General features: G+C 42.9%; 1 protein-coding gene across 6 annotated transcripts in view; it reads left to right on the top strand.

The window, feature by feature from the left end:
- Positions 1-26,376, top strand: part of rasgrp3 (RAS guanyl releasing protein 3 (calcium and DAG-regulated)) — a 145,503-nt gene that overhangs the window by 32,667 nt on the left and 86,460 nt on the right. The window contains exon 1 of one of the 6 annotated variants that reach the window (XM_043695505.1): positions 15,562-15,649. The exons of 4 other annotated variants lie outside the window; for them this stretch is intronic. The gene's annotated coding sequence lies outside the window, so the exon portion shown is untranslated. Of the gene's footprint in view, positions 1-15,561; positions 15,650-16,013; positions 16,119-26,376 lie in introns of those variants that run through there. One more of the 6 variants, XM_043695503.1, reaches the window with a different exon arrangement.

The following is a 26,376-nucleotide window of genomic DNA, read 5'->3' as shown; positions in this document are numbered from 1 at the left end:
GGAGTGTTGCTGAACAAAGAGACCTTGGAGTGCAGGTTCATAGCTCCTTGAAAGTGGAGTCGCAGGTAGATAGGATAGTGAAGAAGACATTTGGTATGCTTTCCTTCATTGGTCAGAGTATTGAGTACAGGAGTTGGGAGGTCATGTTACAGCTATACATGACATTGGTTAGACCTCTGTTGGAATATTGCATGCAATTCTGATCTCCTTCCTATCAGAAAGATGTTGTGAAACTTGAAAGGGTTGAGAAAAGATTTACAAGGATGTTGCCAGGGTTGGAGGAGTTGAGCAATAGGGAGAGGCTGAACAGGCTGGGGCTGTTTTCCCTGGAGCGTCGGAGGCTGAGGGCTGACCTTAGAGGTTTACAAAATAATGAGGGGCATGGACAGGATAAATAGGCAAAGTCTTTCCCCTGGGTTCGGGGAGTCCAGAACTAGAGGGCATAGGTTTAGGGTGAGAGGGGAAAGATATAAAAGAGACCCAAGGCGCAACTTTTTCATGCAGAGGGTGGTGTGTGTGTATGGAATGAGCTGCCAGAGGAAGTGGTGGAGGCTGGTACAATTGCAACATTTAAGAGGCATTTGGATGGGTATATGAATAGGAAGGGTTTGGAGGGATATGGGCCGGGTGCTGGCAGGTGGGACTAGATTGGGTTGGGATATCTGGTTGGCGTGGACAGGTTGGACCGAAGGGTCTGTTTCCATGCTGTCCATCTCTATGACTCTGTGACAGTATACTGTATCTGTTGCACCTAGTGTGGTCTCCCCTACATCGGGGAGACAGGATGCCTTCTTGCGGATCGTTTCAGAGAACATCTCTGGGACACCCATTCCCACCAACCCCACTGCCCAGTGGCTGAACACTTCAACTCCCCCTCCCACTCCGTCAAGGACATGCAGGTCCTGGGCCTCCTCCACAACCAAACCGTTACCACCCGACGCTTGGATGAAGAAAGCTTCATATTCTGCCTTGGGACCCTGCAACCACAGGATAAATGTGGATTTCAACAGCTTCCTCATTTCTCCTCCCCCCACATTATCCCAGTCCCAAGCCTCCAACTTGACACTGCCCTCCGGACCTGTCCATCAATCCCCACTCTGACCTATCACCTTCTCCTTCAGCCTCATCCACCTATCGCTTTCTCAGCTACATTCCCCACCCCACATACCTCATTCGTGATGAAGGGCTTATGCCTGAAACGTCGACTCTCCTGACCTGCTGTGCTTTCCCAGCAACACACTCTTAATAACTCACACACTTCCTAAACATGAGGACATTCGAAACCTTACTGTCCTTAATCCTACAGTGGCCCTCTGCCTGAACAATTCCAGCTGGCCTCCTTTAATTGGTCTTGGGTTTTCTTAAAATGTCACTTCAGGCACTCACCACAGATAGAGGGATATCTTTAATCATCTCCCTTTTCTGTACCGCCTCCCAATAGTGGGATTGCGAACTGAGGAATGACCCTTGTGTCACATGCTACACATTATGTACATGTGGAGATTTTAATCAATTATACTCTCTGGGGGAATTGTAGTGTTGAATAGCATTGACCCTGATCCTGACCCTTTCTGCATTTTTCCCTGGCTGGTGGGGATGAAACACGATTACCCACACCTTGCCCTGCCAGTACGTGGGACAGAGGTGAGCGGGCTATAATAAACCCTGGCTATGAAAGAGAGCTCGTGTTAACAGTCAGCACACCTTCAGCTCACACAATGCAGCCTGAATAAAGTTATTATTTCCCATTTTGTCACACTGCTGCAGTTGCTTAATGAACAGCGAGAATGTCAGAGCTGTTTTGTAAAGGTCGTAGGTTATTTCTTGCAGGGGTAACCCCGAACCACTTCCTGAAAGCCCAGCCAGATGGGCATTGCCTCTTTCAGACCGGGCACAGCTGCCTGCTGACTGTGCACTGAATCCCTCCGAGAAGCTGCCTGCACTTCCCCTTGCTGTGGGTAAGTTAGGGTTAATAACTAGCAGACACCAAACAAACTTGAACTGCAATGAACGGCAGTCCTGTGCAGTAGTACAAAGGAAAGTGTGTTCACCAGGGCATAAGCGAAAGTAACTGTTTAGCATGATATTGTAGCAAAGAAGGAAGCATTTGCATTTCTGTTGTGCCTCTAACCACCCAGGGCTTTTAAAATTGCTTTACGACAGTGGTGAACTTTTTCGAATTGTAGCCACTAATGCCATGTCAGACGGACAGTAGTCCATTCGCAAGCAGCAAGCTCTGACAGCCAGCAATGATACAAACAACACAGCCAACAGGTTTAGATAGAATTAAGGGTTGCATAGGAGGCAGAAAGAAACGTTGATATAGTTAAATGGTGTAAGGTCGCTTGAGTGAGGCATAGACGCTAGTATAGGATAATTAGGCTGAAAGGCCTGTTTGTGTGCAGTATGTAATGAACAGGTAATCTGACTGAAGGCTGATTTTTGGTCTGGATGCTGGGGCAACATCACTGCTCTTCAATTAGTCCCATAAATGGTTGCATAGTGTGAACATTGCTGCTCTGATAATTCAGTATTATACTTTAATTATCTGGAGTCAGGAGTTCAAATCCCACCTTGGCAGGTGGGGAGGGGAGTGTTTACATTTAATTAGAGGAAGGACAGGACTTACACAGTTAGTGGTAAGGCCCTGGGGAGTGTTGTCAAACAGAGAGATCTAGGGGTTCAGATGCATAGCTCCCTGGAAACGACGTTACAGGTGGAGAGAGTGGTGAAGAAGACATTTGGCACGCTTATCTTCATTGCTCAGACCATTGAGTACAGGAGTTAGGGCGTCATGTTGCAGTTGCACAGGACATTGCCATTTTTGGAATACTGTGTACAGTTTTGGTCGCGATGCTAGAGCAAGGATATTATTAAATTTGAGAGGGTTAAGAAAAGATTTAGAAGGATGTTTCCAGGACTGGAATTATAAGGAGAGGCTGGATAGGCTGGGACCTTTTCCCCTGGAGCATCAGAGGTTGAGGGGTGACCTTATAGAGGTTTATAAAAACATGAGGGGTATAGATATGGTGAATGGCAAATGTCTTTTCCCTAGGGTTGGGGAGTTCAAAACTAGGGAGCATAATTTTAAGGTGAGAGGGGAAAGTTTTAAAAGATCCTGAGAGGCAACATTTTCACACAGGGTGGTTCGTATATGGAATGAACGGCCAGAGGAGGAGGGTGAGGCAGATACAGTTACAACATTTAAAAGATATTTGAACAGGTACATGAATAGGAAAGGCCTAGAGGGATAGAGGCCAAATACAGGCAAGTGGGATTAGTTTAGTTTGGAGAAAACTGTTCAACATGACAAGTTGGAAAGAAGGCTTTGTTTCTGTGCTGTATGACCCTAATAAATCTGGTGTAACAAGTGTGTCTCTCTAGTAGTCATCATGTAGCAACTGGATTGTCACAAATCTGGTTCATTCATCCTTCAGGAAGTGAAATCTTCAGTCCTTACCTGGTCTGGCCCAATGTGGCTGATTCGTAACTGCCCTCTGAAAATGATTTGACGATGCTTGTGTTGGACTGGGGTGTACAAAGTTAAAAATCACGCAACACCAGGTTATAGTCCAACAGGTTTAATTGGAGGCACACTAGCTTTCGGAGCGACGCCTGATGAAGGAGCGTCGCTCCGAAAGCTAGTGTGCTTCCAATTAAACCTGTTGGACTATAACCTGGTGTTGTGTGATTTTTAACTTAGCCCTCTGAAAAGTGTTTGACTGATATATTACAATTAAAATAGTCATTTGATGGTACATAACCCGAGCAACACTGGAAGAAAAAGACAGTTTGTTGAAGTGTTTTGACTTGCACTCATCAGCACCCTCCTATGAAGTGGTGTAAATGTTGGTTTCCTACTGTATTGGTATTGTTGTGAATCATCCTGATGAGTGTAGAACAAAAAAGTTTCAAGAAAATATGTCTTTTATTTGAGTTCTTTTGAGGAAGTAGCAAGCAACTTGGATTAAGGAGAACCTGTGGATATACTGTAATTGTATTTCCAGAATCCACATCAAAGATTACTCAGCAATATAGGAACTTAAGGTGTACAGGGTAACAAGAACAGAGGATTACTTAATCAACTTGAAACAGAGGGTGGGTATTAATAGGCCATTTTTGGGTTCGCAGGACATGTCAAGTGGGGTGTCACACAGATTAGTGTTTGATCCTCAATTACTTACAGTCAATTGAAATATCTCAGATGAAGGGACCGGTTTTATAGCTAAATTTGCTGATGATACAAAGGTCGTTAGGAAAGTAAGTTGAGAAGATGATAAGGAGATACAGATAATAAACAAAATTTGGCAGATGAAGTATAATGCAGGAACATGTGAATGTGTCCACTGATTAGCAGGAAGAGTAGAAAAGCAGCAAGTTATTTAAATGGAGGGAGATTGCCCAAATTCATTGAGGGATTCCTACACGGCGATAAGGACCTCACAAATACCTTTCATCAGTTGCAAAGTGTTCTGGGACACAGACTGGTCATGAAAAGGGCTCTTAGTGACAGAAGCTTGTTTTTTTTAAATACCAAATCTGTAAGGAACAGCTTCTTGAGCCAGGTCCTGAAAGCTTTGTGTAAAAATTCCACATGACAGATTGGACTCTCTTTGAGTTCATTCAACATCCATATAGCAATGCGCTTTGTAGCAATGGTAAACAAGGTCAGGTGATTGGATGTCATAGAATATAAGTTCCCTGATTGGGGCTGTTAACCTGGTCCAATCAGGGAGCCCTGGCTGAAAGATATAAACAGGAGAGTCAGAGGTTCTGTTCCTGAGAGCAGGCTCTGAGGGAGCCGAATCAGAGTCAAGGACTCTCCACATGTAAATACTGGGTGACTTGGTGACAGGATGCTGGCTTCTGTGGAATTATTTTAGAGTGGAATTGTTTTAATCAGTACCAATTGCTTTGCAGTCAGTGAATGAATCCAACTGGCAGGAAATAAGTTTTAACTTCAGTTACGTGGTAAATCAGGGGATTTCTTTTATAACTTCATCTTCATGTGATTCAGCTTGCAAATTCAAGTGGAAGCTAAACGTAGGCTGCTATTAGAACAAATTTTCAAGAGGGACTGTGAATCAAAAATAAGTTCCGTCTTGCTTTAAGCTCTCAGTTCGTATCTTGGCCCCAGCATCTTTCAGGGATAGAGCACAGTTGCAAATGGGCAGAATGACCTCCTAACATGTTGTAAATTTAAAAAAAAATAAACAAGAGAGTCAGAGGTTCTGTTCCCTGAGAGCAGGCTCTGAAGAGGCCAGATCAGAGTCAAGGTCTCTCCACATGTAAATAAAAGGTGACTTGGTGACAGGATACCGTCCTCCATGGAGTTATTTTATGGTTGACTCTCAACTGTCTTTTGGGATGGACAATGATTACTGGGGCACCACTGTGTAAATGTGTGCCTTTGGAGGAGAAGAAGGATTCTGAATTGTTTCTGTGATACCGTGAAGAAAGATGATCATGTAACAAAACAGCAAATTTTTTATGAATAAGATTTTTGTTACTTTGAGCAAGCAATTAAATTTGTGTATAATTTATGAAGCCAGCACACTAATTCTCCAACATCTGTCCAGCATTTTTTAACACAATCCTGATTCAGGTCACACTCCAGTACTTGAGGACAGAAATCAAAGTGGACACCCATGTGCAGCACTGAGGGAGTTATCTTTTGCGTGAGATATTCAGCTGAGGCCCTGTCAGTTTGCACGAGTGGGTTTAAGAGATCCCATGGGACTATTTCAAAGATGTAAGGGAGTTATCCCAGGTGTCCTGGCCAACATTTTATCTCTCACCCAACATCACAAAACAAATTATCTGTTCATTATCACATTGCTGTGTGTGGGAGGTTGTTTTGTGCTGATTGGTGACCATGTTTCCCACAGTAACGCCATGATTACACCTCACTGGCTGTAAGGGGCTCTCGTGGTGCAGTGATAATGTCCCACCTCTCAGCCAGGATGCCCAGATTCAAGTCCCACCTACCCCAGAGGTGAATAATAGTGTTTCTGAACAGGTTGATTTGAAAATATCTGCTTTGTTGTGTGTAAAACATTATGAGATTACTGACATTGTGAAAAGGGTAATTTGAACACAAGTCCTTTTTAGCTTCTCTCTGAAGCATTCCCATTGCTTGTCCAGGAGTTTAATCTCCAATTGGATCACACTAGGATTAAATTCAAACAAACACTACTAATGAAGAGTTGCAATTACATCAAAATAAGTACAAGATCAGTTAAGACGAGCATTGGAAGGAGTGGGAAAAATATAAGGCTGAATGTTAACAGCAAGAAATATTGTCATTGGATTACAATTGATCTCAAAGGAGGTGCTAGTGTTGGACTGGGGTGGACAAGGTCAGAAGTCACACGACACCAGGTTATAGTCCAACAGGTTTATTTGAAATCACAAGCTTTTGGAGCGCTGCTCCTTCATCAGGTGAAGTCAGGGGAGGTGCCCAGGCTCAGAATTTATAATCAGAGAGATCAAAAGATCATATAAAAGGTGTGAGTGGAGTGTCAACAGGCCAAATAATAGGTCACTGCAGGTTATCAAGAGTGTAAGACCATGTGAGTAAAGTGTCAACAGCTGAATAACAAGTGAAGGGATGACCTATAATCTGATTAATTGAGGCAGAGAGATAATTATAAAATATTTTAAAAAGTTTGTGCTGGAGACAAACCAAATGATTAGGATGACATGACAGGTGTAAGGGTGGCATACTGAAGTTCTAACCAAAGTAACAAGTAATCCAAACCTGTACAAGCTAACTAAGGTAGAGAGGTGTCAGGTGTTGATAGAACTGACTCACTTTTGCAGAGAGGGCATCCCCTCAGTACATTGTCCAGTTTCTGCTTGAATTCCCTTCCTTGGGAGTCTGTTGGAGTGCAGGAATGCATGCCAATAGATCACACCTCATATTTGTGAAAGGCCTTGCCTTCATTCAGAAGAAGGATGGTATGTTTCTCTGGGACACCCCCTCTGGCCTCTTTCAATTACCCTCCACCACTCGCCCAGCGTAAGTATTAAGTCTTTTACTATCTCCATGATCCTCCTGCTCCCCTTCCTGATCATACTCCCATCCAGATCCCACCTCCAGCCTTAGCTTTCGACTTATTCAGGTTCATCCCTCTCTGGTGTACCTGATTACCTGATTGGGCACCCACCCGAAACAGACAGTTCCCACCCTTCCTTGTCCCTATCTCTGTGACTCTCCCCAATGATGCATCCCAGTTTCCTCCCAGGATCTCTCCAGTGTTCTCTTTAACTCCCATTCCATGTCATCCTTTCCTATCTGAACCTTTAGAGTTGGGGTCCCTTTAGAGGTTTAGCCTTACCCATCTCGTCTCGTCTCATCCCATCTCGTCCCATCCCTTCCCCTCCATCCCATCCCCATCTCATCCCATCCCCGTCTCTTCCCATTCCATCTTGTCCCACCTCATCCCATCCTGTCCAGTCAGATTTGCTAACGTCAGCTAGCATGGTTGCCTAGCTCAGGCAGACTTGCTGGTCCACTCAGAACTCCCCCTTGTTACATTGTAAGCCTTTAACAACACAATAGGCGTGACCGTGTATAACTGACTTCACATGAGCTGATCGACCCCGTCAGGCTTCACCCCCTTATACTTTAAGTGTTTGTAAGAGAAAGTGAGGACTGCAGATGCTGGATATCAGAGTCAAAAAGTGTGGTGCTGGAAAAACACAGCCTGTCATCATTCCTGAAGAAGGGCTGATGCTCAAAACCTCAACTCTCCAGGTCCTTGGATGCTGCCTGACCTGCTGTGCTTTTCCCTGGGGTGGGTGAGTTCAGAACTAGAGGGCATAGGTTTAGGATGAGGGGAGAAAGATATAAAAGAGACCTAAGGGGCAACCTTTTCATGCAGAGGGTGGTACGTGTATGGAATGAGCTGTCAGAGGAAGTGGTGGAGGCTGGTACAATTGCAATATTTAATTGGCATCTGGATGGGTATATGAATAGAAAGAGTTTGGAGGGATATGGGCCGGGTGCTGGCAGGTGGGACTAGATTGGGTTGGGATATCTGGTCGGCATGGACGGGTTGGACCGAAGGGTCTGTTTCCATGCTGTACATCTCTGTGATTCTATATCTTTGGGATCTCGCAAGTAATTCTATGGACTGAGGTGTTTGTGAATATTCCTGGAATGCTGAGGAATGTCCAAGAGCTTCCAGGAACTTGAAGCAAAACTTTAATCTGCAGTCAGGACCCCGAGCTTGAAGATCCCCTCCAATTAAGTTCCCCAACTGCTTTCTAAAAGCATATAAGGAGTATGGAAGATTCTACCCCATATTTCTAAATGTTGCCAGAAAATAGTGGAAATTAAAGAATGAAGGAACGTGTTGTATTTATATACCCAGCTGCCAATGTATTCTTGCACTATCACACCAAGTTGATCTCTGCTAACCCCAGTTCTGTTCATTGTTTCAATTCATTTCATATTTATTTAGAATACATCTTTGATTACTGTCCATTATTGTGGTTCTTCGCTGTTAAATTTCACTTACCATTTGTCCTCCCAGTTCTGCATCGAACTGACAATTATCTGCCATGTTTGATCTGTTTTATCCTCTCTGTTACACTCTCTACTACACAGGATTTACAAGGATGTTGCCAGGGTTGGAGGCTTTGAGCTATAGGGAGAGGCTGAATAGGCTGGTGCTATTTACTCTGGATCATTGGAGGCTGTGGGGTGACCTTATACAGGTCTATAAAATCATGACGGTAGAATAAATAGACAAGGTATTTTCCCTGGGTGGGGGAGTCCAGAACTAGAGGATTTAAGTTTAGGGGGAAGAGGGGAAAAAGTTAAGAGGGACCTAAGGGGCAACTTTTCCATGCAGAGTATGTATGGAATGAGCTGCCAGAGGTCGTGGTGGAGGGTGGTACAATTGCAATTTTTAAAAATGCATCTGGATGGTTTAGAGGAAGGGTTTAGAGGGATATGGGCCAAATGCTGGCAAATGGGATTAGACTGGGTTAGGATATCTTGTCAGCATGGACGAGTTGGACCGAAGGGTATGTTTCCGTGCTGTACATCTCTATGACTCTATGTTGCCAATTGTCAATATTAAATTTTGCTTCAACATTCTGGGCATTCATGTTAATAGGCAATTCCATTCAGCAAGCCTCATTTTATTTCTAAACACCTTATTATTTGCAGCCATGCCTCATCTTGGATTTCTGTGCTTTTTAGCTTAATTGGAAGCCTTTCACGTGGAAGATCTGTGAAAGACCTCCTAAAAGTCCAAATAAACTATACATAGGGAATTCTACTGCTTGTCGTGTGTAACACTATAAATTATTGCTTATTAAAATATGCAAATTTTCTGTCTTTCATCACTGACTTTCTGGAACATAATATCTATTACGTCCATCTCTCAACAAGTACAGATTAGCCAGTCATTATCACATTGTTGTTTGTCTTTTGGCCATTATTACAGTGATGACTCTTCAGTGTTGCTGGCTGTAAATTCTTTGGGAAATCCGAGGATCACGAAAGGCATCATAAAAATGTTCGTTCCGTTCCTGATCCCCTGAAAGAATCATGTGCAAGTGTGCCCTAAACTCTACCAAAGCCAATAATATACTCCAATGGCTAGTTTAAATTCTGGTACTTTTCTGTTAAGAGTATTTCCAGTGTATATCAGATTAATTTAAGTTAAAGCATTGCTTGGAAAAGATCAGATTAATACTGGAGTCACAAATATGTGCTGCATTAGAGAATTCGGCTTTCTTGAGGATTTTCCGTTTCAATTTTACAAATCCCACTCACCCACCATCCAATGTCATTTATAAGGCACATAGTGGGTGGAATTAGAGTTACTGTATCAGAGAATTACTCCTGACCCTAGTGTTTCCTTCAAGCATAGGTCCCCTTTAGGAGTGTGTGAGTGGTCATTTGTATGTCATGGACATGTTATAGCACAGAAGGAGGCCACTTGTCACATACATCTGCACTGTCACTTCAAATGAGCATCATTACCTGCTGCCAACCCTCTGCTTATTCCTCAATATTGTTACAGATGATTTCCTTCTAAATAATCATTCAATAGCCTCTTGGTGGCCTTAGTTGAACCACCTTCCACCATACTTCCCAAATGATGCACTCCACACCCTAACTACTCCCTGTGTTAGATTAGATTCGATTCCCTACAGTGTGGAAACAGGCCCTTCGGCCCAACCAGTCCACACCGACCCTCCGAACAGTAACCCCCCAGACTCATTTTCCTCCGACTAATGCGCCTAACACTATGGGCAATTTAGGCGTGGCCAATTCACCTAACCTGCACATCTTTGGACTGTGGGAGGGAAACCGGAGCACCCAGAGGAAACCCCACGCAGACATGGGCAGAATGTGCAATCTCCACACAATCACCTGAGGCTGGGATTGAACCTGGGACCATGGTGCTGTGAGGCAGCAGTGCTAACCACTGAGCCACTGTGCCGCCTTGTTAAAAAGATTTTCCTTGTCTCACATTTATTTCTTTTGCAAATCACTCTAAATTTGTGCCCTCTTGTCTGTTATCCTTTTATGAATGGGAACAGCTTCTCCCTATGTCCCAAATCAAGCCCCCTCTTGATCTTGAATAGCTCTCTTGGAGGGTAAGGAATGGGTGATGGCCTAGTGGTATTATCACTGGAGTGTTAATCCAGAGATCCCGGTAGCATTCTGTGGACCTGCATTCAAATCCTGCTAGGGTAGATGGTGGAATTTGAATTCAATATTAAAAGAAAATCTGGAATTAAGAGCCTGAATGTTGACCATGAATCAATTGGTGAAAAAACCCATCTGGTTCACTAATATCCTTTTGGGAAGGAAACTGTCTCCTTACCAGGGTTACATCTAGAATCCACAGCAACGTGGTTGACTCTCAATTGCCCTCTGAGCAATGAGGTATGGACAATAAATGCTGCCTAGCCAGAGACACCCTAATCCCAGGAATGAATAAAAACAAAGATCTTGCTATCTAATTTCCAAGGAGAATGCATCCAACTCTTTTGATCTAGCCTTTTCAATTCTGTCCTCAAGAAAGTTGTTGTGTCTGCAGGATCATGTCAAATCTACAATCAGTTTTCTGTAGCCCACTCTATACATTGTTTTGAATGTAAAAGTTGCTACTTTTTGCCTAGTTGTTGATATTTGCCATTATTGTTCAAGAACATCATCTCATGCCAGAAGAACATTTCCCAAGAATGAGGCACATGTATAAAACATTAAAAGTAGCTCCCTTGATGTGCCCAGGAGCTGAATGTCAGCTGGAAACTCACTGCTGGTAAAATCATATGTTCACTCATGATTGTGTATGACCACAAGCTTGTGATTTACACATAGTGGCTTTTGTTGGTTTAGTGCTGTTTTATTTAACCAAATCTTATTAAGTTCTTACTAAATTGTTGCAAAGACCTGGAGCCAATCGATTTTCCGCCACATGTAAGTAAGATTATATCAAATGCTGAAAGTGCTTTGAAAAACACAGTAGTGTATTGTTTTTGTGAAGTCATGTGGCCTTTCTTCACAGAAGAGAGCACTGCTGCAGGGAAGTGAAAGGTATCGCTACCAAGTAAATGAAGAGTAAGGCAGCTAGTCGCTGGTTAGTAGGATGTTTGACTGAAGCTAACTTGTGCATAAGTTTAAAGCAGCTAATCTGCTGACTCAACTGATGTCAGACCAAGACACCTCAAGTTTGAGACAGGATTCCTGCACCTATACAGAGGGTAGATCATCTCAACTAGTGTGACAATCCAAGTAATCGGAACACTTACCATTCAAAGAGACAGAATTTCCTGAGATTCCTGATCACTGTGCAATAGTTAACGTTATTATTTGACAAAGGTGAAATTCAACTGAGCTCTAGTTATTTTATTTATTTCCCATTCCTAATCTCCCTGGAGACATTGGTGGTGAGCTGCTTTTCTGATCCGCTGCGATTGATTCGATTGAGTCTGACCCATATTGTGGTTCGGAAGAAAGTTTCAGAATTTTTAGCTGTTGACAGTTAAGGAATGGTAAGTTAGGATGCTGAGTGGCTTAGAAGGGAGCTTGTATATGGTGGTGACTCAGTGTATCTGCTGCTTTTGACCCTCTAGACAGTAATGGCCACATGTTTGGAAGGTGCTCTCGAAGGAGCATTGACTAGTTACTGCAGTGCACCTTGTAAGTGGTCCACTCTGCTGCCACTGTGTACTGGTGATGGAGGGAGTGAATGCTGAATGGGGATGGATTGGTTCCAGTTTAATGGGCTGTTTGGTGTTGAGCTTCTTCTGTGTAGTTAGGGCTGCATTCCTCCAAGCAAGTGGAGATTATTTCATCACCCTCCAGATTTATGCTTTGTAGATGGTGAGTAGGTTTTGGGAGTCGGGAGGTGAGCTTCTTTGCTGCAGAGTTCCCAGCCATTGGTAGACTGTGACAACTGTTTTCTAGATACATTCATACATAGATACGTGAGTGGGCAAACTATGGCAGACGTGGTTCAGTGCGGGAAAGTGTGATGTCACTTACTTGGAGCCAAGAAAGACAAAATGGAATATTTTCTTAATGAGAAGAGACTAGACACTATGAGGATTGTGGAGTCTTTGTGTACACAAAGACTAAAAACCTTTGGTCATTATCTTTAAAATGTGCTGGAATGCGCAGTAAGGAGGTATTGCTTCACGTGTAAAGATCAGATCCCATTGGGTATATTGTGTTCAGTTTTAGAATCACACACCATTGGTCTTGGAACAAGTACATTTGCCAGAATTGTACCAAGGTTGACATGGTTACATTGCGAAAATAGTTTCATAAATTTGGCTGTGTTCCTTGAGTTCAGTAGGTGAAGGGGTGACCATGTATCAACAGGGAGCCCAAAATGGTAATTTCAGGGCACTAATTAAAGTTACCCTTCATTGAGAGTGCATTGTCACTGTAGAAAGGGTCGGGTGTCACACAGAAAGTGAACCTATCCTGGGAAACAGTGAGGAATGTTGCAACCTGTGACTCCAGGATTTTCAGTCTCTGCATTGGATGACTTGGTGGAAGAGGTGGAAAGGGGGAAGAGATGTCCTAAATTCATAGGACAGTAGAACAGGGGCTCCAGACACACACTCAAGGAGATGATTGACCTACTGCTGAATACACAAGGATGGATATCAAAACAGGGTAAAAACAATGACTGCAGATGCTGGAAACCAGATTCTGGATCAGTGGTGCTGGAAGAGCACAGCAATTCAGGCAGCATCCGAGGTCCTCGGATGCTGCCTGAATTGCTGTGCTCTTCCAGCACCACTGATACAGAATCTGGATATCAAAACAGCTTGCTTAACAGCCAGGTCAAATTACTGATAGCATTTATTGATTAGAGTAGGCTCATACGTGAACAATATTGGAGAAGGTAGGAGTGTAGTGGAAATACCATTGGTCTGTTGGCCCAGACTAATGCTCCAAGGAATAAGATGTGCTGGCCATCTGAAATAACCAAAAAAACAAGAAGTGCTATCAAGTACATCTGGGGAGAGCAAGAAACAGAGTTTGAGTCCAGTAGGAGAAAGTGAGGACTGCAGATGCTGGAGATCAGAGTCAAGAGTGTGGTGCTGGAAAAGCACAGCAGGTCAGGCAACATCCGAAGAGCAGGAGAATCAACGTTTCGGGCAAAAGCCCTTCATCAGGTATTTGAGTCCAGTATGGCTCTCTTCTTCGGATGTTAACTGTGTTTCTCTCTCCACAGAACCTGCCAAACTGCTTCTTGGAGACTTTCTTCGTTATAGCATTGAGTGCTCCAAAGATTCAAATCCTAGCATGACAACGAATAATAATTCAATTCAATTAATAGATCTGGAATATAGAGATAGTTTTATGGCACCACTAATTGTCTTTAGGGAAAGGAATCTGCTTCCTTACCTTCCCTAAATGTGACTCCAAACCCATAACAATGTGATTGGCTCCTAACTGTCCTTTGAAATGTCCTATGAAGCCACTTCATTCAAGGACTTTCAGGGATGGGCAGAAAATGCTGGACTTTTCAACGCTGGCAGCATTCCAGGAAGGAATCAATTAACAGCACATTTTGGGTGGTTATAGGTGGTCAATTGTACTTCGATAGGATTGAATGAAGGAAGAAGAGGTAATGCTAGAATATCATGACTCTGTGGAATGACAGTACATGCATTCTTTACTGAGTTTAAGAGTCCATGAGTGTAAAACTCACGTCATGTTTGGGAAGAGAGGAGTCATAGAGTTATGCAGCACAGAAACAGACTCTCGGTTCAACTCATCCATGCTGACCAGGTTTCCCAAACTGAACTAATCACATTTGCCTGCATTTGGCTTATATTCCTCTAAACCTTTCCTGTTCATGTACCTGTCAAAATGTCTTTTAAATATTGTAACTGTACCTGTTCTACCATTTCCACAGGCAGCTCATTCCACATGTGAGCCACCTTCTGTGTGAAAATTTGCCCGTCAGGATCCTTTTAAATATTTCTCCTCTTACCTTAAAAAGTTGAGGTAAATTGAGGAAGAGCCATTAGGTATTTCCAGGCTATGGGCGTTCCTCATTTCTGAGAAGCTGGACATATATTTTTCAGGAATGGCTCCACCTCTCTAACTGGAATCCAAATTGCCTTTGATAAACAGCTTCGAAAACCTAGTCCCGAACATCTAGATCCATTCTTTGGAGGTGAGAGAAGCCGTAAATCATAGAATCCTTACAGTGTGGAAGCAGTCCATTGAATCCACACTGCCCCTGCAAAGTGCATCCCACCCAGATCCATCCCTCTACCCTATCCTTGGAAATTTGCATTTCCCATGGCTAATTCACCTAGCTTACCAACCCTGGACACTATGGACAATATTGCATGGCCAATCTACCCTAACCTGTACTTATTGGACTGTGGGAAGAAACCAGAGCAGCTAATGGAAGCCCACACAGACACAGGGAGAATGTGCAGACTCCACACAGACAGTCACTCGAGATTGTAATCATACCTAGGTCCCTGGCACTGTGAGACAGCAGTGCTAACCACTATGCCCTAGAAACTGGCATCAAAAGGACCTTGCTGGTTGAGTGCTGGAGAGCTCCCCGTATGGACAGCAAATTGTCAAATAAATCTCACAAAAAAATAGCACTAGACTGGGGAAAAAAGTGGGTTTCATTTTGGTGGATGTAACAGGAGTAAGAGGTGTTTGAATGATTGAACAATGATTTCAATCATCGGTTTACCTAGTTACTACCATTCAGTCATAAAATAAACATAAAATGGCCATTTGACAATTCTGTGCGTGTGTATGTGTGCATGTATGTGTGTGTGTATGTGTGAAAAGGCATTTAGCTTTATAATCTGTACAAACAAGGTTTGAATGCCTGTAAAATAGATTCACTATTTGTAGCTCATTGCTTCTCATGCTGTTGAGAGTCTGGGGCTAAACTGAATATAATTAGCATTTCAAGTTCCCCTGTTCCAACAGGAGCTTTTTAATTGGCTTCTGAGTAATACACCTCCCGCTAAAGGAACCAGTTGTCTTTTATACTTAATGAGAAACTTTTCAAGAGCTTTAGAAGTGAAGAAATTGTAGTATGCCCCAGCTGGATGTTTACTGGGCTGGGGAGTAAAGCTGCAGGCCTGACCACAGGCACGGGTGATGTTTTTCTGTGTGAGTATCTAAATAACTTCAGTGTTTGACTCTTACTTGCATCCACGAGAAAGGTTAATCATTTACAAGCTGTTGAGAAGCTCTTTGTTCTTTGAGTAACTCACTGAAATGCAGTAGTGCTGTATGTAAAATGTTAGGTATCAGTTTGCAGGAGAGTACACCATTTACCTCCCCCTGTACTGTGCCTGTCCTGATCTGTTTCACTCACGGGATGTTAGTGGGCTGTGAGTCAGTGTTTGTGTCTTTCTCTGTCAAACTATTTTGAGCACAAATTGAGTCTTCTGGTGCTCACTTTAGCTTACATAATTGACATGCCTAGATCGTGACATCACATGATGCAGCAGCTTAGCAACGAGTAGAAAGAGTTTAAAGTCTATGAGCTTCAATACATCAATACAACTGGGGGAGTTAGGAAACATGCTGCTCCCTTGGACAGTGGCATGGGGGATGAAACAGTCTCTTGCACCTGGTAAGTGCATTTATTTTCTGAACTGACAAACTTTCTTATGGATGTGGAAGAGCAATAAAGCAAAATTAGCAAACCTTTCCAGGAGTTCTAGCCTGTTGAATATTTTTAGGTCAATTTTACAGAAAAAAGTTTCATTTTCAGTGTCTGCCCTTTATGTGTAGCAAAAGTTTGATCTGAAACTGGCTGCATGTGGGCCTAGAAATACACACTGCAGTCACTGTTGCCAGTTTGTCATCGTATTTACACTGCCAAAAAAGACAGCAGTTCATTTCCAAATTTGAGATTTTGAGACCACTTGTCCTGGCAGCTGTGTAATTCATCCGACACTCACCCACCCTCCGCACAAAGTCAGCTACACCCTGGGGAATTACTTTTGAATCTCTAAACCATGCAAGTGCTTAGTATCTGCAGAAACTGGTGGTCTGAATCGAGGCATTGAATGATAGTTCTGTTTTCAGTCCACCTTCTGACTGGAAGATCAGGCAAGTTCCTAATGTTAGCCTGGACCCTGGCCAGAGATCGTGTTGAGGAATGTCATAAAGCAATATGTACTGCTGTCATTGCTCATTTGTCCAGATGATGTCCCCAGGAAGCTTTGTAAAAAGAGAATCAACAGCTATGTCCTTTCCTGATGATCTAACACTGCAGTCCCTTGCTCCCCCACACTAAATGGATGGTTAGTACTTCACCTTCTCTCTGATTTTAACACAGATTTATTAATGTAGAATCTTGATCTGGTTGTGGCACAGGCCATTCAGCCTGTTCTGTCCATGCTAGCAATATGCAAGTGCAACTAGACAAATCCCACTCCCTCGCCTTTTCCCACTGCTCTGCAATGCTTTTCCATTTGGACAATTATCCAGTTCTCTCTGAAGCTCTTATCATAAGAGCTGTTTCTTTTAAAAGAAAGTATTTTCTCATGTCACCTTTAGTTTTTTTAATATTCATCTTAAATCGGTGTCCCCTGTTTCTTCAGCCTTGGGCCTGTGGGAACAGTTTTTCTCTGTCTACTCTGCAGAGACTCCAATTGATTTTGAACAACTCTATCAAATTTCTTCTAAATCCTCCTTTTCTCAAAGGAAAATAGCCTAGTTTCTCTAATCCTAATCTATCAACATTCATGAAGTTTCATGAAGCCAACGCTGTTGGCTTTTCTGGAACCCTCTGTAACAATTTCACGTCCTCCTTCATGTGTGGCACCCAAAATCAAACACAATGCTCCAGTTGAGATGCAACCAGTGTTTTTATGCAGCTTCACCAGAACCTCCTTCCTTTTCTGCCCCACTCCTGTATTTTTCAAGGACGTCATTCCAATGTCTTGATACTCACTTTCTCAATCTGCTCTGTCAGCTTCACTGACCTGTGCACCTGTAAACCCAGGTACACCCATTTAATATTGTATGCTATATTTTATACTGCCTACCCTTGCTCTTCTTGCCAAAATCCATCACTTTGCGAGAGTTAAATTTCAGCTGCTGTGTAACTGCCCATTGAACCAACCCATTATCTTCCTCACGATTCATGATACTTGCAGGTTTTGTGTCAACTTTGCATTTTGAAATTGCAGACTGCATATCCAAGTCAAGGTCATTAATACAGATCAAAAGAAAGCAGCGGTATTAACCCTGACTCCTGGGCAACCCCATTATATACATTCTAAGTTGGAAAATCGAGACCATGACTCTGCTTGCTGCCATTCTGCAACCTTCATATCCATACTATCACTAATCCACTTACTTCATGGGCTTTCATTTTGCTGACATGCTTGTAGTGTTCACTTTGAGATGCTTTTGGACGTCCATGGCCACCTTAGTGATTCATCTGCCCTCTCTCTTTACCACGTCAAAAATCTCAATCAAATCAAATAAACACAAAATTAATCTTTAACAAAGCCATAATGATTTCCTGAATTAATCTACATTTCTCCAAGTTACTTTTAATTTTGCCGCAGGTTATTATTTCTGAAAACTTCTACTATCACCAAGATTAAACTGACTTGGTATGCCAAGTATTTCCTTGAACGCTTTATATTTTGAAAGAAATAGTATTTTTCTGGTAGTGTTCCTGTGTCTGAGGAGAATTGGAAAATTACAGCCAGTATTTCTGCAATTTCTACCCCTGCTTTCCTCTGTATTCAGTAATGCATCTGGCCTGGTCCTGTTGATTTATCAAATTTAAATACAGTCAGCCTCTCTATTTTTAAGTGATGATTACCCAGTCAGTGTTCTAACGATCTGCTGTTCTTCATTATGACTTTGGCGACATCTCCCTTGGTAAGGACAGGTGTCAGGTTCTCATTTCCTAGTTTAACCATACCCTCTGCCTCTGCCTGTGTAAAATAGTCTTTGTGGACTCTAATTAGCCCATTCCTAATCTTCCTACTTATGATAACTTCATGTTACCTACTGCTGAAGTGCTGTATTAACTGGAATTTCTGATATCCCCCGATACCTGAAGAAAGTGAGGACTGCAGATGCTGGAGATCAGAGTCGAGAGTGTGGTGCTGGACAAGCACAGCAGGTCAGGCAGCATCTGAGGAGCAGGATGAAGAGCTTATGCCCGAAATGTTAACTCTCCTGCTCCTCAGATGCTGCCTGACCTGCTGTGCTTTTCCAGTGCCATATTCCCCAATTTCCTTTTGTATGAAAGCCCGGTCTGGAACCCACAAAGCTGCTCAGAACTTGAACTCCTTTTTGTTTTTCTTTTTAAAGGAAGACCTGTCAGAAGGTCAGAAGCAGAGTTAATTGGCAGATTTCTGAAACTCCAATGTTGGATATACACCTTCTGGTGAACATTTGACATCTTTGGGCACACTGCGATAATCTAACATGGATTTTATAATTTGTTTACATTTCATTGTACTGTCATGTCCGTTCAGAGTAAGCATGTGTGGTTGGAGCTGTTTATTCAAACTAATGAGATGATATTCAAACCACGTGTCTTCAACTGTGGCGATCAATCTGTCCAGTTCTGCCTTTACTGTGATGCCTTGCTGTTTCTGGGCAAGGGTGGGGGGGAAGAGCTATACTGCACTTGACTGTCCAGCTGTTTCCTGCTTCTCACTTATATTATCGACTTGACATCTGTCCTGCATGACCTTTTCAACCAGTTCATCTTACTCTCTATTGCTCATCATCCAGAGAGCCCTGGCTTTGTTTCTTCTGTACTTCTCATTATGGAAAAGTATATGATCTGTACGCGAACCGAGGCCTCTTTGAAGACAGTCCATTGTTCCTGTTTTACATGGTTACAGTTTTGCTTCCCAACCCTTGCTTCCATTGGCTAAATCCATGCTCGCCTACTGAAATTGGCCAGCTCCCCATTAATTACTTTGAATCTGGATTGCTTTTTGCCATCTCTAATAGCTTATTCACACATGATATTATGATCACTATCTCCTAAATGTTCCGCATGATCTACTTGACCTCATTCTCCAGAATCAGATCCAAAAGTGCCTTTTTCCTCTTTGGGTCAGAAACGCACTGATCAAAATAATTCTCCTGAATACATTCAAGAAGCTCTTGACCCTCTCAACGTTTTACACTATTAGTTTCCAACTGTTTAAAAATAAGGGATTTTCCATTTAGTCCAGAGGTTAGGACAAAACTATTGTCGCTGAGGGTTTTTAGTCTGAATTCTTTTTCCCAGATAGCCTTGAATATGGTCAATGACCCAGCTTCCAATACTGAGATGTTGATTGACATGGAAGCCAGGGGTCATAAGGGATGAACAGGAAAGTGGACTAGAAGCCATAATCTTATCAGCCTTGACTTTATTGATGGGAGGAACAAGCACAAGCTGAAAATAGCTTATTTCTGCTTATTCTTGTGTTCTTATTACTATTCCAGGTTCTATTAGGATAAGTAAATCAAATTCAGTACTTTTTTACCTTGCTGTAATTTCCTTGTAAATTTGTTCTATATCTTTCCTGCTAGGTGATGATCTATAGAATCTCCCAAATACTAGTACCTCTATTTATTGTTTGCTCATTTTAACTAAATAGCCTCTGTCCTTGATATTTTGATGACATTCTCTCTTTCCAGCACTCTTATATTCTACTCAATCAATACTGCCACTTTAACGATTTCTTAAGCAAAATTAAATGGCTGCAAAGATAATGGAAATACTGTCCAGAATATTCCAGAATTCTTTGAATGCTGGGAGGGTTTCAGTGGATTGGAAAACCCGTTAATGTGATGCCCCTGTTCAAAAGAGAGGGAGACAGAAAGCAGGAAACTATAGGACAATTAGCCTAACATCTGTTATTGGGAAAATGTTAAAATCCATTATTTGGAAAAAATAGTAGGACATTTAGGAAAGCTTCACACACAATCAGAGATAGTATAGTTTTGTGAAAGGGAAATAATGTGTCAAATTAGCTAGAGCATATAACAAGCAGAATTGGTAAAGGGGAAATAGTAGGTGTAGTTTTTGTGGACTTCCAGATTAATTAGGTGCCAGATAAGATATTATTGCATAAGCCAAGAGCTCATAGCATTGGGGGATAATGTATTAGCATGGATTGAGGGTTGGTTAGTACACAGAATCTGCATAAAAGGGTCTTTCTCAGGTTAGAAAGATGTAATTAGCAGATTGCCACAAGGATCAGACATAAGGCCTCAATTAATTACTATATATTAATGACTTGGAAGGGCAGAGTGTAATGTATCCAATTTTACTGGTGATAGAAAAATAGGTGAGGCCATGTGGTGAATGAGAACAGAAAGAATCAGCAGCAGGATTGAAATAGGCAGACTGAGGCAGATGGTGTTTAATCGAGGAAAGTGTGAGGTCAATGTCTTTTGTTGGGAAGAATCAAAAGGCAGTCCCTTACTTAAATGAAAAGGTACTCCCAAAAACGTGCAGCGCGGAGCGATGTGTGTGTTCTTGTGCATGAAACATGAGAAAGATAACATACAGGTGCAGTAAGTAATTAAGAAGGAAAATTGAATTTGGGTCTTTATTGCTTAGGGCTTGAAGTTTAACAATGGCCCTGTTTAAGTCTTGTTACAGTCAAAACATGTGGCGCTGGAAAAGCACAACGGGTCAGGCAGCATCCGAGGAGCAGGACAGACGACTCTCCTGCTCCTCGGATGCTGCCTGACCCACTGTGCTTTTCCAGTGCCATACTTTTTGACTGATCTCCAGCATCTGAAGTCCTCACCTTCTCTTAAGTCTTGTTATAATTTACAAGGTATTGGTCAGGCCCCTACTTGGTGTGCTGTGTACAGTTTTGGTGCCCGTACTTAAGAAAGGATGTCTTGTCATTGGAGTCGGTTCAGAAAAGATTTGTGAGCTTCTCCACAGCGGTTGATTCCTGAGATGAATGGGTGGACTTAGCAAGAATGGCTGAACAGGTTAGACCTTTATTCGTTAGCACTTAGAAGCACGAGGGGTGATCCTTTTGAAACATGAGAGCTTCTGAAGGGGTTTGACAAGATAGATGTTGAGAAGATGTTTCCACTAGTGGACTAAACTCGAGCTAAGGGACATAGTTATGGAATAAGGAGACATCCATTTAAATCTAAGATACAAAGGAATTTCTTCAATGCAGTGAATATCTGGAATTCTGAACAAATACAGTCAAAAGTGTAATATATTGCCATGCTGCGGCAACACATTGAGTTGCAGAAGATACAAAGACACAAACAGAATACAAGCAAAAACAGTTCTTCCTCCCCACCTGTGCCCCACTCGACATCGGCAGGGGGATGGGTGCAACAGGGTCTAGGCTCTCCAACTCCTCCGCACCTCAGTTCATTCCAGGTAACTTCCACCAGGGCCACCTTTGCTGTGCTGCCAGGAGCACCTGATGTACCCGCTGCTCCTGTCAATCCGATTACCGATTCAGGCCTACTGCATCACTACAGCTGAAGCCCAACATTCCCGATTCCGACCCGACTGGAGATACCACCTTCTCCGCTGACCAACCCTGCCATCACTGCCATCTTGAAAACTGGTACCACTGTCATCACCTCGAGTCCTGCACGGAGCCCACCGACATCAAAGTCACCTCAGTCCAGTGCCATCTCTCACTCGCTGCTATCGCGGGTTCTCTGAGGGTTCACTATTCCCCGTGCTGGGCTCCCTGGGAGTCCGGGCTCACTGTCTCCTTGCCGAAGATGCTGAAAAGGCTTTTAAGAGGGGAAAAAAGAAAGCGAGAGCCAAAAAAAAAACCAAAAGTAAAAAGCAACAAAGAAAGTGAATGAGCTCCAGGCCAGTTTCCTTAAATCTGCCTGCACAATCTTAGCCCTCTCTCCATCTATGTCACTGCCCACCCCACTGCCCCCCAAATAACCTCAAGAGTGTGAGTGACATCCTTAACCCTGGCATGAGGGAGATAACATTCCATCCTGAATTCCTATCTGTTCACCATTTATAGCGATAGGGGATTCGATCAATAATCTTTTTCTAACTTTCCTCCTGAGGCTATGACCAGCCAACTCAGCTATAGGGTCATGGATTTGGGTCTGGTTACCATTCATGGATTAGGGTCTGCATCATCTAGAACCGATGTGCTCTGCAGTGGCTATAGCGATGAGACTATTAACTGATTCAACAGATAGAAATGGAAAGGTTTCAATAAACACTCTCAATCTACTCATACCTCAGTTATTTCCTGTTTGCTAATTGTATTTTGTACTGAGCAACACTGACAGACATTTAAATCTACTTAAACAAGCCAAATTAAAAACCCAATGGGGAGGGGGAGGCAAAGCCTTAATGTCATTAGCGTAGTAATCTAAAATCCCAAGTAAATGTTCTGAGGGATTTTGAATCCCATCATGGCCGATAGTGGACTTTGAATTCAGCTCAGTAAATATCTTGAGTTAAGCTGACCTAATGGCGACGATGTAATCATTGTTGATTGTCGTAAGAATTCATCTGGTTCACTACAAATGTTCTTTAGGGGAGCGAAGATTTGCCATCCCGCCTGGTCTGGCTTACATGTGACTCCAGACTCAGCAATGTGGTTGACGCTGCTGACCCAGTCCACATCTCAAGAATGAATTGAAAAATAAACCAATGAACAAAATTTCTTCTATCGATCACAGATTTACTAGGGGGCAGATTTTGCACAGTTACCATTTGCTTTATTGGGAGAACCTTTTAAATGGAGGGAATTAGAGTTAGGGAGAGGCGAAGCCATGGAGGAATGTAGAAACAAGATCGGAATTGGAAAGGCAAAGCGTTGTTCGACCAGGAGTCAGGGTAGGCCATGAAGCACAGGGTGACACGGAAATGGGACTTGCTGTGAGTTAAGACAAGGACACTATAGCTTGAGATGACCTGACATTTACAGAGGGTGGAATATGGACTCAAACCAGGAGTACATTGGGATAATCCATTCCAGAGATAACAGAGGTCTGCTTGAGGATTTCAACAGTAAGTGAGCTGTGATGGGGTGGATGTTGGGTGGTGTTGTAGAGGTGGGAATGGACAGTCACAGTGATAAAATGGAAATGAGTTTGGGAGCTCAACTTGGAATCGAATGTAACATCATTGTTGTGAAGAGACTGGCTAAGTGTTAGGTTGTTGCCTGGGAGACAGATGGAATTGGTTAGCTAGCGAGGAGAGACAATGGCTTCAGTCTTTCCAGGTTTTAAATGGAGAAAATTTGCATGTGATCCAGTGGATGTCCATTCCGTTCAGCTGAAGCTGCCTCTTCAGATCAGCCTGAGAGCTGCTTATCCACCTCCTTCCTATGGAAAGGAAAAAAACTTAACCGTAGTGTTAGGTAAGGGGTAAATGTAGGGGTATGGGTGGGTTTCGCTTCGGCGGGTCGGTGTGGACTTGTTGGGCCGAAGGGCCTGTTTCCACACTGTAATCTAATCTAATCTAATCTAATCACAAATTCATAGTAATCAACAAATTAATCAACAGGGGGGTGAGAATGTGTTTTACACAGTGAGTTACGATGATTAAAATGTGTCTGTATGAGTTTCTGCCATGTGCTCTGATTTCCTCCCATAGTCCAAAGATGTGCAGGTTATTGGCTTGGCCTTGCTAAATTGTCTGTAGTGTCTCGGGGGTGTATACTAGGTGGATTGTCCATGCCAAATGCAGGGTTACAGGGTTAAGGTGGGGGAGGTGATTCTAGGTGGGGATGTTCTTCAGAACATTGTTGATGGGCCGAATGCATCTATCTGCACTGTAAGGATTCTGTGGTTCTATGATTCTATTGAAGGTGCTGAAGGTTTGTTTGCAGTCTCCTCATGGGAAGAGGTACTGGTGGTGTATTGTTTTATTAATATAGATTTGGGAATGGGGAGAATGATGAAACTGAACAAGGCTTTCAGCTGCTCCAGCCTGCTCTGACTTTCTAGATCATTGAATGGGAAGTGACACTTTAATACGTGTGCTCCCTCTTTTTAGATTTAGATTTTATTGTCACATGTACTCAAATAGGGGAATACAGTGAAAAGTGTCTAATGTCACCACACGGCACCACCTTAGGTACAAAAGTAGTAAAAGAAACAACGTTTAAATAGTTAAGCATTACAGGCCTTCATAGAATAGGTAGAAAAATAAGGTAATAAGGTAATAGTTAATATTAAAGTCCTTCTTAATATATAACCTAGAAAAATAAAGTTCAAAGGTCAGCAGTCTTTGAGTGCTTGCTGGGGCTTCAATCTCCTCTGCTTAGCTCACTCTGTTTTGGGGAAGGTAGGGGAAATGATGTGGGTCACCTGGGAGAGCGGCCTGATCCAGGAGCAATCAGGAAACCATCAATCTTCAAACATTGAGGCCCTTGCTCCAAAACAATGTCCTTACTTTGTCGAGCCCTGGAAGAATCTTGTAGCTTTCAAAGCGATCACCTCTCATTCTTGAGAATATCAAGCCAGTCTCATCATCTGTTCTTCTGGGCGTGTGTTTGGTTGTCATCTATCTTACCTTAAGCTCAGTAGCCTCCTTCTCCTGGGATGTCTGCACAGAGGGTCACATCGCAGAAGTCTTTGTGGCCAGTGTTGCTGTGTGCATTGTCAGTGCTGACTGGAAGAGCTGGGCCTTAAGTTACAAGATAAGAACGTAATGCTAGGCCGATGCTGTCAAATCGGATTTGGCTGTGAGTTTAATCTCTGCAGAGAAATTCTGGCATGTACTATTTCAATCACAGTACAACTGAGAAAGATCCTTTAATTACGATAAGCTGACTTGTGCAGAAAAGGTCAACTGCAAAGATATGGAACATTCCATCTTCAGAAATTTGCCTAAAGCCTATCATGAGATCTTTAGCACAAGGCATATTCAGGAGTGTCTTGACTGGGTGTCTCAGTATCTGTTTATGAATAATACTCCACAAAATCCAAAGAGGAAAATATCTGCATTTATATGATGTCTTTCATGACCACAGCTTTCTAAAAGTTAGGACGGACAGAGTCGTCATCTCTGGGTTGTTGCCGGTGCCACGTGACAGTGAGGCAAGGAATAGGGAGAGAGTGCAGTTGAACACATGGCTGCAAGGATGGTGAAGGAGGGAGGGCTTCAGGTATTTGGACAATTGGACTGCATTCTGGGGAAGGTGGGACTTGTACAAGCAGGACAGGTTGCATCTGAACCAGAAGGGCACCAATATCCTGGGAATAGGTTTGCGAGCACTCTTCGGGGGGGTTTAAACTAATTTGGCAAGGGGATGGGATCCGGACTTGTAGTCCAGCAAGTAGGTTAGCTGTTTTTCAGGATGTCCAAGAATGTAGGGAGGCTGTGGAGAAGGTAGCACTGACAGGGAATATTTGCAGACACAGAGATGGGTTCAAGTGTGTATACTTCAATGCAAGGAGTATCAGAAATAAGGTGGGTGAACTTAAGGCGTGGATCGGTACTTGGGACAACGATGTTGTGGCCATCATGGAAACGTGGATAGAAGAGGGATAGGAATGGTTGTTGGAGGTTCCTGGTTACAGATGTTTCAGTAAGATTAGGGAGGGTTGTAAAAAAGGAGGGGGTGTGGCGTTGCTAATTAGAAATGGTATAACGGCTGCAGAAAGGCAGTTCGATGGGGATCTGCCTTTGGAGGTAGTATGTGCTGAAGTCAGAAATAGGAAAGGAGCAGTAACCTTGTTGGGTGTTTACTATAGGCCCCCCAATAGCAGCAGAGATGTGGAGAAACAGATTGGGAAACAGATTTTGGAAAGGTGCAGAAGCCACAGGGTAGTAGTCATGGGCGATTTCAACTTCCCAAATATTGATTGGAAGCTCTTTAGATCAAATAGATTGGATGGGGCAGTGTTTGTGCAGTGTGTCCAGGAAGCTTTCC

Source organism: Chiloscyllium plagiosum, chromosome 9, assembly GCF_004010195.1.
Source record: "Chiloscyllium plagiosum isolate BGI_BamShark_2017 chromosome 9, ASM401019v2, whole genome shotgun sequence".
In the NCBI taxonomy this organism is placed as follows: domain Eukaryota; kingdom Metazoa; phylum Chordata; class Chondrichthyes; order Orectolobiformes; family Hemiscylliidae; genus Chiloscyllium; species Chiloscyllium plagiosum.
The sequence above is the reverse complement of the archived record's forward strand: the minus strand, read 5'-3'. Positions and strand labels throughout refer to the sequence as shown.